Source organism: Pogonomyrmex barbatus, unplaced genomic scaffold (assembly GCF_055798465.1).
Source record: "Pogonomyrmex barbatus isolate J1 unplaced genomic scaffold, ASM5579846v1 scaffold4, whole genome shotgun sequence".
Taxonomy (NCBI): domain Eukaryota; kingdom Metazoa; phylum Arthropoda; class Insecta; order Hymenoptera; family Formicidae; genus Pogonomyrmex; species Pogonomyrmex barbatus.
In genome coordinates this window covers 459,584-471,631 of record NW_028297138.1, presented here as the reverse complement: position 1 = coordinate 471,631, position 12,048 = coordinate 459,584, and the positions used below count along the sequence as shown (strand labels likewise).

At 45.7% G+C, this 12,048-nt stretch overlaps 1 protein-coding gene and 1 pseudogene across 16 annotated transcripts in view; one reads left to right on the top strand and one right to left on the bottom strand.

Moving 5' to 3' along the window:
* pHCl-1 (pH-sensitive chloride channel 1) overlaps window positions 1-12,048 on the top strand; it is a 1,184,550-nt gene that overhangs the window by 948,106 nt on the left and 224,396 nt on the right. The gene's annotated exons all lie outside the window — the stretch shown is intronic.
* On the bottom strand, window positions 3,267-4,334 carry LOC148935544 (uncharacterized; annotated as a pseudogene).

Below are 12,048 nucleotides of genomic sequence, written 5' to 3'. Positions count from 1 at the left end.
CAATTTCTATTTACTAACCTTATTACTATTAATATATATAATTTTTGCTTTTACTAATGCTTTTCCTCGCGAGTGTTTCGTCGTGCGCATCCGTTTTCTAATTTTCGATAAATAGTTTGAGTCGGTTCGCGTGTACAGTCACGACTCTTCGTTTTAGTTTGATTTTATAATTCACGTCCGAAATTTTTTCGATTATTTGGTACGAATCTATCCATGGTGCTTCTAACTTCTTTGATCGTCCTCGACGCACTGCTTCGTCATGCAGGAGGACTTTATCCCCCACTTTGAAAGTTTTGCTATTAGCATTTTTTTCGGCATAGTTTTTCGCTTTTTGTTTCGCCTCACGGATGTGTTCCTTCGCCAATTTCTGTGTAGCTCGGAGTCGTTCCTTCAATTCTTGCGCGTAGTTATCATACATGTAGTATGGTTTCGGCGGTGCCATCAGTACCGTAGGTAGGCTTGCTTGGTGCCCGTACAATAGTTCGAACGGCGTATAACCGCAGTGTGCAGTCGCAATATGCGGTATCGTGTTGTAGGTAATCGCTTATCCATTCATCCCAATTAATTTGGTCTTCATGTATGTAATATCTCAAATATTCGGCTAGAATTCTATGTGATCTCTCTAGAGCTCCGTTACTTTCTGGATAGTATGCGATAGTTTGAATTTTTAGGATGCATGTATCCTTAAACATCTCGCTGACGAAATTTGTACCTTGATCCGTTAATATTTTCTCTGGTATTTCGAATTCGCAGATTATCTTTGTGGTAAATTCTTTGGCGATTGTTTTTGTTTCCTGGTCCGGTATCGGTATTGCTTTGTTGAATTTTGTTCATCCTGAAATGTTAACAGGTACTTATTTCCTTGCGTGGTGACCGTGAGTGGTCCCACGATCCAGAGCGCATTTTTCGAATGGTTTCTCTGCAGTTTCTGTTAGTACTAGCGGCATCTTAGTTTTTCTGCTTAACTTGTTTTTCTGGCAATACTCGCATTTTGCGATGTAATCTTCCACGTTTCTTGTTAGTCCGTGCCAGTTGTGTACTATTTTATTCTGTTTATTGTGCGTGTAACACCTGATGTCCCCCGAGGGGAGCATTATGATACTCGTATATTATCTGCTTTTTTTCCTCTTTACTGTATTCGCACTCTTCCTTGTCACGCTCGACGCTATTTATCTGTGTGTCGCGCGCGATCGGATTTCTGCTAAGCGCGTCAGCGTTTGTATTGCCTTTGCCGGCCTTATGCACTACCTCGTATTCCAGTAGTCATATTCCATCAATTTGAGTCTCCATCTAATTAATTGCGAGCTCGGATCTGTTATGCCAAATAGCCAAATCAATGACTTGTGATCCGTAACTATTTTGTTCTGTATAGATACGATCGAAAATGTTTGGCTGCCCATACTATGGCTAACAATTCTTTTTCCATCGTATTCTGTTCCGCTTTGTTTAGAATTCTGCTCGCGTAAGCAATTGATCGGTCTTGGCCCACTGGCCCTTGCGATAATACCGCTCCGATAGCATAACCGGATGCGTCTGTTGTTAATATAAATTGTTTTGTAAAGTCGGGCTAACTCAGAACTGGCGCGATCGTCAGCCTCTCTTTTAATGTTTCAAATGCGTTTTGTTGTTCTGCCGCCCAATTAAATTTTTCGTCTTTTCTAGTTAATTTCATTAGTGGTTTTGCGATCTTCGAAAAATTTTCGATAAATCTCCTATAATACCCAGCTAATCCTATGAAGGACTGTACATCCATCACTTTCTTGAGTACTGGAAAGTTTGTTACAGTCGTTATTTTTGATGGATCCGGGATTATACCGTTTTCCGAAATAATGTGACCTAAATATGTCACCTCCTTTCTTAGAAATTCACATTTGCTCGGCTGTAGTTTAAGATTATAGTTTCTCAATTTTTGGAACTCTTCGATTAATCGCTTATTATGCTTCTTTAAGTTTGGTCCGTAAACGACGATGTCATCTAAATATATAAGGCATCTTATGCCCTATATTCTCGCTAACACCGAATTCATTAATCGCTGAAACGTGGCGGGCGTATTTTTTAATTCGAAAGGCATTCGAATAAATTTGTAATGCCCGTACGGCGTGAAGAAAGCCGTTTTGTTTTTATCTTGTCGTGCATTGCTATTTGATGATAACCCGACGCAAGGTCTAGCGTCGAGAAGTATTTCGCATTCCCGAGCTGGTCGAGAATGTCCGTGATATTTGGAAACGAGTCTCTTATTGTTAAATTATTTAGTTTCCGAAAATCTATGACAATGCGTAGTTTAGGTATTCTGGACGCATCGGCTTTCTTCGGAATAACCAATATTGGCGCGTTTCACTGACTTATGCTTGAATAATTTTTTCCTCGAGCATTTTCGTTATTTGCTTATTCACCTCCGCCTTATGCTTCTCGAGCAGGCGGACATTGACCGGTGCGCTATCCGTACGCGTGGTGACCTCATGTTGTCCGCGGTCATGTGCGAGAGTGAGTCACTTTCCAAATGAAATATATTACCATAATCATTACATATTTGCTCTAACGTTTCTTTGTCTTCAATGTTGAGGTGATCTGTGCGTAATTGTTCTCGCACTCGTTTTCTCCTTTCACTTATAGTCTCGGTGTCTTTTTCTGTATTGAGCATTTCAGTGCTCCGTGTTTCTATCTCTTCTAAGTTTACCATTGGTGTGCTTATTTCAACGGGTTCTTCTGTCTATTTATTATACTTATCGGATAGGTGAATTCCTTGGGGTCCACCAGACAGCATTTAAATACAGCAGATAAATACTCCTGGGTTCGATTGCTCTTGCCTTATTATTAACCTACTTGATTTCTATTGGTAAATGCTTCAATTATTGTTTCGCTACGTGGTTTCAGCAGTACCTTTTGGTATGGTTGCAATTTTAGATTTGTTTTGCCGATACTCAGTATCTTTTTTCCATGATCGCATCTTGCCTTTTGTTTGGCTAAGAAATCAATTCCGAGTATTCCTTCGTAATCCATAGGGAAATCATCTCTCACCACGTATACTGAGTGGCGAATTTCTTCTTTTCCTAATTTTATTGTTAATTTTATCTTTCCTAGCGTGTGGATCTTATGTCCCATCACGCCGGTTAACACAGTTTCTCCCGCATCGGAGTTTCGCTTTTGAAATTTCCGATTTTCATCAAGAATAGCACCGGTGTCTAGCAGAAAAGTTGTCTTACCCTTTTTTATTTCTTTTATTGGTAGTATTACCAATTCTAGCCCGTTGCGCACTTCTCCTCGCATTACTTATGCAACTTAATACTTCCCGGCCGTGCGCGTAACCTTGGCCTTCGATCTGTCGTTTCTTCACCGCTATTACTGCTTGATGCTGAGTCAGCGCTCTCTGTTCGCGGTTTACCTCGCTTCGTCTTTGTCATTGTATTTATTCGCGTTTTATTCGCATTATTATTTGTATTACTATTTTTGAATTGGCGGGTGCCTTTTTCGGTTTTACCGTGAAGTATCCAGCATTCTGCATGATTATGTCTTGCTTTCTTGCAGTACATGCAATATTTACTCATTATGTTTATACGCAGATGTCTGTCTGGTTGTGGTAGAGGGAATAGACTCGTGTATTTATTCATTCGGCAATCTCGGCCATAGTGCCCCGTTTTTCCGCATTTGTGACATTGCGGCAGTCTATTCTCGCGGGCGGATGGGTGTTGTATATTCACTTTCGAATGTGCGAAATTCCCCGTTAGTCCCTTAAATTTTTCCTCCGCGCTCGCGCCGGCTATGGTGTCTTGCAACGTCGTGTAATGTTGCGCGCGCATTAGTAATTTTATATCGTCTTGCAATCCTAGCTGAAAATTATATAAAACTTGTTGTTATATAGTTTCTAAGATTGCTCTCTTCGATTCTGTTTTGCCTTGTCGCCTTTCGATCATGGATTCATACAATTCCATGGCTATTTTATCTGTGCGTAATCCGAACGCTCTTGCCGATTCTCCTGGCTTTTGTTTCAATGTATTGAATTCTAGTTGCAGATGTGTGGTACTCTTTTTGCTGAGATAGCACACTTCCAGTTCTCGCTTTAATTGTGCAAAGTCGCGTATATCTCGCGTTTGGAAATCGGTCATGGCTCTTCCTTTTAATTTTGTGCATAATATTGCTTCTAATAGCGTGCTTTCCTCTCTTGGACTTGTGTTTTTCATGGCATACGTTGCCGCGCTTAAAAATTCCGGCAGTTTGTGCGAAGCTCCGTCAAATTCCGGAATCATGTCGCGAGCTTCTTTTAATCGCATGTACGCGTTCACGGGATCTCTCGAGTTCCGGACGTCATTCAGCGTGTACAGTTTCTCTCGGTTCATTAATTCCCGCGTCTGTATCCCGATTGTAATTTGTCATCTCTAGCTGGCTTATACGGTTCTGTAACGCATTCGACGTCCCTGCGCGGTCAGAAAATCTATAATATGCATGCGAGGACGTGAGCTCGGAGATGCTCGTCGGATGCCGAGTTCGGGAGAGAATCGTCTGGTTTTAATTACTCGAAATAATTGGACTTATTATTATTAATATAGATGACGTCTCGTTTTTTTAACGCAGCCGTTCGTGTGTATCTCTCTTTGCCGTTTTGTGATATTCGTAGCGCGATTGAATCGTGAATGCGATGGATGACAGTCGCGTGTCGGTCGTATACACAATGCGTTGCTAGGTAACCGAGCCCGCGTTGTTGCCGAGCGATCGGACGCACGGGTTGCTAGGCAACAGTTGACGCTTGCGGTGACACGTGCTTTTGCAGGATATATTGCCGGAAAGTCGGAGAACGCTCCGACTTTCGAGTATGCAGGAATACTAAAATATCGCGAGCGCCCGATATTTTGTAAGAAGTCCGAGAACGCTCCGATTTTCCGGGTGGGAAGGGTATGAGAATATCGCGAACGCCCGATATTCCGTAGAAAGTCCGAGAACGCTCCGACTTCCCGAGCGGGAAAGAAACGAGAATATCGCGAGCGCCCGATATTTCGTAGGAGACAAGTCCGAGAGCACTCCGACTTGTTGGATGAGACGGAAGTGAAAATATCGTGAGCGCCCGATATCTTGTAGAAAGTCCGAGAACGCTCCGGATGAGAAGGAAACGAAAATACTGAGAACGCTCGGTATTTCGTAGGAGAAAAATTCGAGAACACTCCGATTTTTCGAGAAGGAAAGAACGAGAATACTGAGAACGTTCGGTATTCGTCGCGAGAATCTTCTCACACTGTTCAGGTCGGATCGGTGCTGTGGAAGCGGACGGGTCGGATGATTGGACAGGTCTGGATGCTTCACGAAAAATTCGCCGGGTATTTATATTCATATTTGTGTCACGTGTCGACGCGTAATTTGTTAATAGCTGTCAAGCAAAACAACTGATCGATCACGCCGTCGACGCATGATAGATCAGACGCGCGCGTGTATCGTTCGGTTGCGGTCGGAGGTGTTCGGACGGCTCCGGATGATGTGAGCGCGCGCTAGTAACGAAGTATCTCAAAAATGCTCCGTTACATCTCCTCCTTTGTTTCAGAGAAATGCCCTATTTCGGACATCACATCTCACGCTTATAATGGCAATCGCCATTGGTGTTAAACCGAAGTAGGAACTTCCGGACTGCCACTCGCGCCTTGTACAATTGTGAGATGTGAGCCGCGAAACAGGGCACTTTTACAATTATCCGTCGGTCACGGTTATCTCGACCGGCGGTCCCGTCGGTCCGAACGTTGGCATCGTCGGTCGGTCGGCGGGCGGTAGTGACGCCTCAGCAAGAGCGGACAGGACGCTGCCGGTCTCGGCAGCCGCTGCGACGGATTTCGACCGGATGCGAGCGGAATAAATGGCTGGTGTGGTGTGGCGGTCCAGCGTGGCGGCCGTAGCGTGGGATATGGCCGATGTTGAGCGGGCGGTGAAGCGGTGGTCTCGTGTTGCGACTGTGACGGTGGATACGGTCGTACGTTGACGGTGCGACCTCGACGGCTGGTTGAGCGGATGGAATCTCATTATCATCGTCAAGTCCGACAGGCTGCCGAAAAGTTCGACAAGTCTCGCCGCACAGTGGCTAGCCGGAGATATTGTATAGCGGCTAGCTTTTTTGTATGGTGGAGGTGGCGGTACCTGTAGTAGGCCTTCGAACTTCTTGAGGTTGCTGGCTGTGGATCATTGCATTCGTGTGCCCACGGCCGAAACTATTCATATCGAGTAATGGTTGTGATACTCCGCATGGTTGGGTGGCTCCTGACTTGGCCGTTGTGGTGACTGGTCGGTAGCGGGGCCCGGATTTCTCGGCGGTGGTCGCGAGTCGTTCCCATAGCACCTCAAATTCGGGATCATAGCGTGTCGTGATCCATAGCTTTTCCTTACTTTCTTGGTCGGTGATCGATATGGACTTTTTCCGCTGATAGGCAGGCTCGCGTATTTATATCGGAACAACGATATAGATCCCGCTCGGGGTCGAAACGATTCGTGACCTCACGTGATTCGTCAAATTTTTAATTTGTTCGGTAGAATTGTTTTGTTTAAGGCGGTCTTAGTTGTTGTTGGTTTCGTCGGTTTTGTTAATGTCGTTGCCCCGTGCCGGCTTCAAATCGTGAATGTGTATGTGTCGATGCCACCTTCCCCGGTCATCGCACAAGTCAAAAATTACCGGAGATGTTATTTTAAGTACGGTTAACGGTCCGGTGTACGTAGGCGCTAGTTTTGCCGCGATGGCCTCGTTTCTGTTTGACAGTATGTGCACGCGCCTCCACACTTTGTCTCCGACGATGGCTTCCAAGCGTGGTGTCGCATATTATAATGCTTAGCTTGTTTTTGAAACGCCTGCGCGAGGTTGGTGCGGACGACTTTATAAGCCTCCTGGAGGATGCGATAATTTGTTTCGGGCGGCGGTAACGCCGCATGGATCCGCGGGGAGAGGGCTGTTTAATTCCTGCCCGTAGTTCAAGAATGCCGGGCTATACCCGGTGGCTTCATGCCACGCGGTGTTATATGCAAAACGCAACGCCTCAATGCTGCGATCCAGCGACGATCGCGGTTTACGTATTGTCGGATCATCGTTTTGATGGTTTTGTTGGTTCTTTCTACCGGGTTGCATTAAGGCGTGTACGCGGGGAAAGTGCGGTGCGCAATATTAAATGTCTCTAACATCTTTTTAAACTGCGGAGATGAATTGTCGCCCATTGTCAGAGATGAGGATACGTAGATATCCGTGTCGGTATATAATTTGATTTTCGATGGCTTGCGCGACGGCGGCGGCGGTGGCACGGCGGAGTAGTTGTAATTCTACCCATTTTGTAAAACGGTCCTGCATTACTAATAACCACGAATGCCGTTCGCCGAGCGGGGTAACGGCCCTATTAAGTCGATTGTAATCTGTTCCCACGGATATGACACGGGGGCCGTGTGTAAAAATCTGGCAGGTCGATTTTGTAGGGATTTGTGCGCGAGGCAATTTCGGCAATTTCGAACGTATCGGGCGGTGTCAGCAAACATGCCAGGCCAGTATAATAGCGCAGCACGAGCGATCGTTTTGGCGATACCAAGGTGGCCGGCTGTTGATTTATTATGCCGAGCCCCCGAGCCCCCGAAAGTGCTTGCATCGGTCTGTATGTATAAACCGGCGGTTAAAATTTGGGCAGGCAAGGACCGGGGCGATAGTAAGTGCCTCTTTCAGTTCGTTAAATGATTTCTCTTTCTCCGACCCCCGATTGCCACTTGACGCCCTTTTTAGTCAACTTGATTAGTGGTGCGGCAGTGAAAAAGTTCGATATGAATCTTCTATATCATGAGGCCACATCCACGAATTGCCGAACTTGTTTGACACTTGTGGGTGCGGGCCATTGAGCGATGGCTTTAACTTTGTCGGGGTCGGTCTGGATGCCACGGCGATTAATTATATGGCCGAGGTACTTAAGTTCGGTAAGGCAAAAATGACATTTTTCGGGATTTATCTGGAGATGGGCGTCGCGCAGTCGACGAAAAACTTCCGCAAGATGTGTTAGATGTGATTCAAAGGATGGGCTGGCGATGACGATGTCGTTCAGATACACGAAAACGTTCGGTTCGAGTTCGAGACCGAGTATGCTATCGAGGAGGCGTTGAAACGTGGCCGGTGCGGAATGCATGATCTTAAATTGCATTAGTCCTCGTCCGGGTATTGTAAACGCGGTTACCGGTCGGCTTTCGGGAGCGAAGGGTACCTGCCAGTATCCCTGCTTCAAATCGAGAGTAGATAAATAGTGCGCGCCGCGGAGTTTGTCCAGAGTAGCGGCGATGTGCGGCAGCAGGTACGCGTCTCATTCGGTCACGTTATTTATCTTACGGAAATCGATGCAAAACCGATGTTTGCCATTCGGACGTTTGCCGTTTCTCTTTTTTGGACGATCACGATGGGGGAACTCCACGCGCTGGAGGAGGGCTCGATGATGCTCTCGTTCTCCATTTGTTGCACTTCTTCGTCGATGATCTTTTGCATCGCGGGGTTTCGTGGGCGATACCGCTGTTTGATTGATACGGAGATGTTTACTCGGATGACATGTGTAATACGATTGGTTGGCCCTTTCACGCCCTCGAATTTTTCCAGTTCGGCATTCAGAAAGGTCGTTAATTCGCAGTCTTCTCGGGGCATAGGAGGGATGACGTCATTCGGTAGTCGTCGATGGAGGGAGCAATGTCAGGTGGGCCCATAAATCTATGCCTATTAGGATCATACTATCTAGAGTTGGTAGGAAAGGTGTGTTCAATGTTTTTTTGGTGTATGGTTAGGAATAGCATAATTTTCCAGCTAGTATTAGGAATAGCGTAATTTTCCAGCTAGTATTGGGCCCATTGACTAAGTGGATCTGGCTTTCGGCGAAGGTGACTTCGTACCCGATTTCTTGGGCGTAGCGCGCGGTCTCGGAATTTATCATTGAGATTTCGGACCCCATATCTAGAAGGGCGGAGAAATCGCGAGTGCCGATTTTGACGCAGATGTGTGGGCGGGATGTATATTCTACGGTGGCGAGTTTCGCGGCCTGGGTGTATTGGCGGCGACTCCGGCCGTCGCGGCGTTTCCCGCGGAGGTGGCATTCTTTTGTCAGTACCCCGTCCTTGTCACATTGTGAGCAAAATTTCTGGGGAGGTCGTTTGCACGAGAACCGATCGTAACCTCGTTGTTTGCACCTATTTAGCACGTATTCTGGCGATCGTATGGAATTGGTTGCGACGGGGCGGCTGTATTCACATGTCGACATTCACATACTTCTTTATTCTCTATTTCGCGGGCTTTTTGGATTTCCTCGTATTTGGCCGCTTGGTCGGTAAGATCGTGTAACATAGTATTTTCGTTAATCCAGACAAATATTTTATACTCAGCTCTCATATTTTCGTAGAGTTGATCTATTTTTTCTGATGTCGAGTGATTTCCCGCGCGGCGCATTAACGTGAGCATATGCATGACATACTGCGAGAATGTTTCGTCGGGCCGTTGCCTCCGAATTTCTTGCGCTAATTTTATCTGGTAACGATGCGGTAAGAAGTAACGGCGGAAATCGGTTAAGTCTTCCCAGTCTGACCATTCGATCTCGTTCTCGTTGTTTCGATACCATGACAGGACGTTGCCTTTAAGTATTAGGTGTACAAAAAAGTTCTGAGCTTTAGATTTCATACAACCGAAATAATAATTTAAATTTTATATATCTTCCCGCCCTTTTGCGGTTTTAAAGCGTTGACATTTGGCCTTCTAAAATGCCATACGGTTTAGCGTTTGATGCACATAACCTCAAAAATCAGTAGTGTTCACGATGGCAATAATAAAAGAGCATATTCGATTTTCCATCTATTTCGCGTTTTATCTGAAGAAAAATGCTGCTGAAGCCACTGCAATGATTTGTGCTGCATATGGAGAGAACGCTGTAAGTCATACTACATGTAAAAGGTAGTATCAAAAATTTCGCCAAGGAGATTTCAGTCTTGAAGATAAACCGCGTGCTGGACGCCCTCAAAAGATTGAAACGAACGAATTGCAAGCACTGCTGGATATAAACTGTGCGCAAACTGAAAAGGAGCTTGCAGAATAGCTTGCGTTACGCAGCAAACCATTTCCGTACGTTTACATACGATGGGAAAGGTTCAGAAGGAAGGCAGATGGGTTCCGCATGAATTGTCCAAAGACAACAAAAATCGTCGGCGTGATACTGCACTCACTTTGCTTTCAAAGTTCCGGAAAAAAGATTTTCTGCACAAAATTATTACAGGCGATGAAAAGTGGATTCTTTATGATAACCCTAAACGTAGAAAATCATGGGTTGATTCTGGTCAACCTTCGACATCGACGCCAAAGCCCAATATCCACGCCAAGAAGATTTTGCTCTGTATCTGGTGGGATTGGAAAGATGTGTTGTATTACGAGTTGTTACAACCGGGTGAAACAATCACGACAGACTGCTACCAACAACAATTGATCAATTTGAGCGATGCATTAGAAGAAAAGAGACCATTTACTGACCAAGGCCATCGTAAAATGATCTTGCTTCATGACAATGCTCGACCACATGTTGCGAAGGCAACTTAGGATCATATCTTTGCGTTAGGCTGGGAACTTCTCCCGCACGCTGCGTATAGCCCAGACATGGCGCCTTCCGATTACTACCTATTCCGGTCGCTGCAGCATCATTTGGCTGATACACATTTCGTGAGATTTGAAGAGATACGAATATGCATTGATGACTTTATCGCTTCGAAGCCGGTGAGTTTCTATCATCAAGGAATTCGCTACCGAAAGATGGCAAAAGGTCGTTGATGCAAACGGGGAATATTTCGCTGATTAATATTTTTTTGTTTGTTTTTGAATAAAGATTGAATTTTACAAAAAAAAGCTCAGAACTTTTTTGTACACCTAATATTATATTTCGGGCAGCCCCTCCAACATGATTTCGTTGGAATAGCGATATTATCTCTGTAATTCGGTAAGTCTTTCTAGAAATGAGAGAGGATCGCGGCCATCGAAGTGGTACCCCCGTAGCATTTTCGAATCTGATTCATGGTCTTTGCATGACCTGATTTGGCAGGGGGTAAGACGGGAAGACGTGTGGCGACCGTGGATGGTTCGGTGTCGGTGAATGTTCCGGCTTTTACGGTAGGCATGATGTGGATGTGGATGAGCGTTAGCGTACATTTGTAATCGGCGACGGAGATCTTCGAGAGTCGCGGTTGTATCGAGACTGAATGACTGTGCTACACGAAGGGCGTCTTGCTTTGAAAAAGTTTGTATTCAGGTTGGCATCTGCGATCTCCTTTTATCTTTTCCTGATCCCTGTTCGGGTCCATACGGTAACGGTACGTTCCTGTGCGGTCGGAAAATCTATGATACGGATGCGGGGATATGAGCTCGGAGATGCTCGTTGGATGCTGAATTCGGGAGAGAATCGCAGTTGCCTGATTTTAATTACTCGAAATAGTTGGACTTATTACTATTAATATAGACGACGTCTCGTCTCTTTCAGCGCAGCCATTTGTGTGTGTGTCTCGCTTTGCCGCTTTGTGATGTTCATAGCGCGGTTGAATCGCGAATGCGATGGATGATAGTCGCTAGATCGTGTGTCAGTCATATACACAATGCGTTGCTAGGGAACTGGGCCCGCGTTGTTGCCGAGCGATCGGAAGCACGGATTGCTAAGCAACGGTTGACGCTTGCGGTGACACGTTTTTGCGTATATCGCCGGAAAGTCCGAGAACGCTCTGACTTTCGAGTATGCAGGAATACCGAAATATCGCGAGCGCCCGATATTCCGTAGAAAGTCCGAGAACGCTCCGACTTCCCGAGTGGGAAGGAAACGAGAATATCGCGAGCGCCCGATATCTCGTAGAAAGTCCGAGAACGCTCCGACTTTCCGGATGAGAAGGAAACGAAAATACTGAGAACGCTCGGTATTTCGTGAGAGAAAAATCCGAGAACACTCCGATTTTTCGGGAAGGAAAGAATGAGAATACTAAGAACGCTCGGTATTCGTCGCGAAAATCTTCTCGCGCTGTTCAGGTCGGATCGGTGCTATGGAAGCGGACGGGTCGGATAAT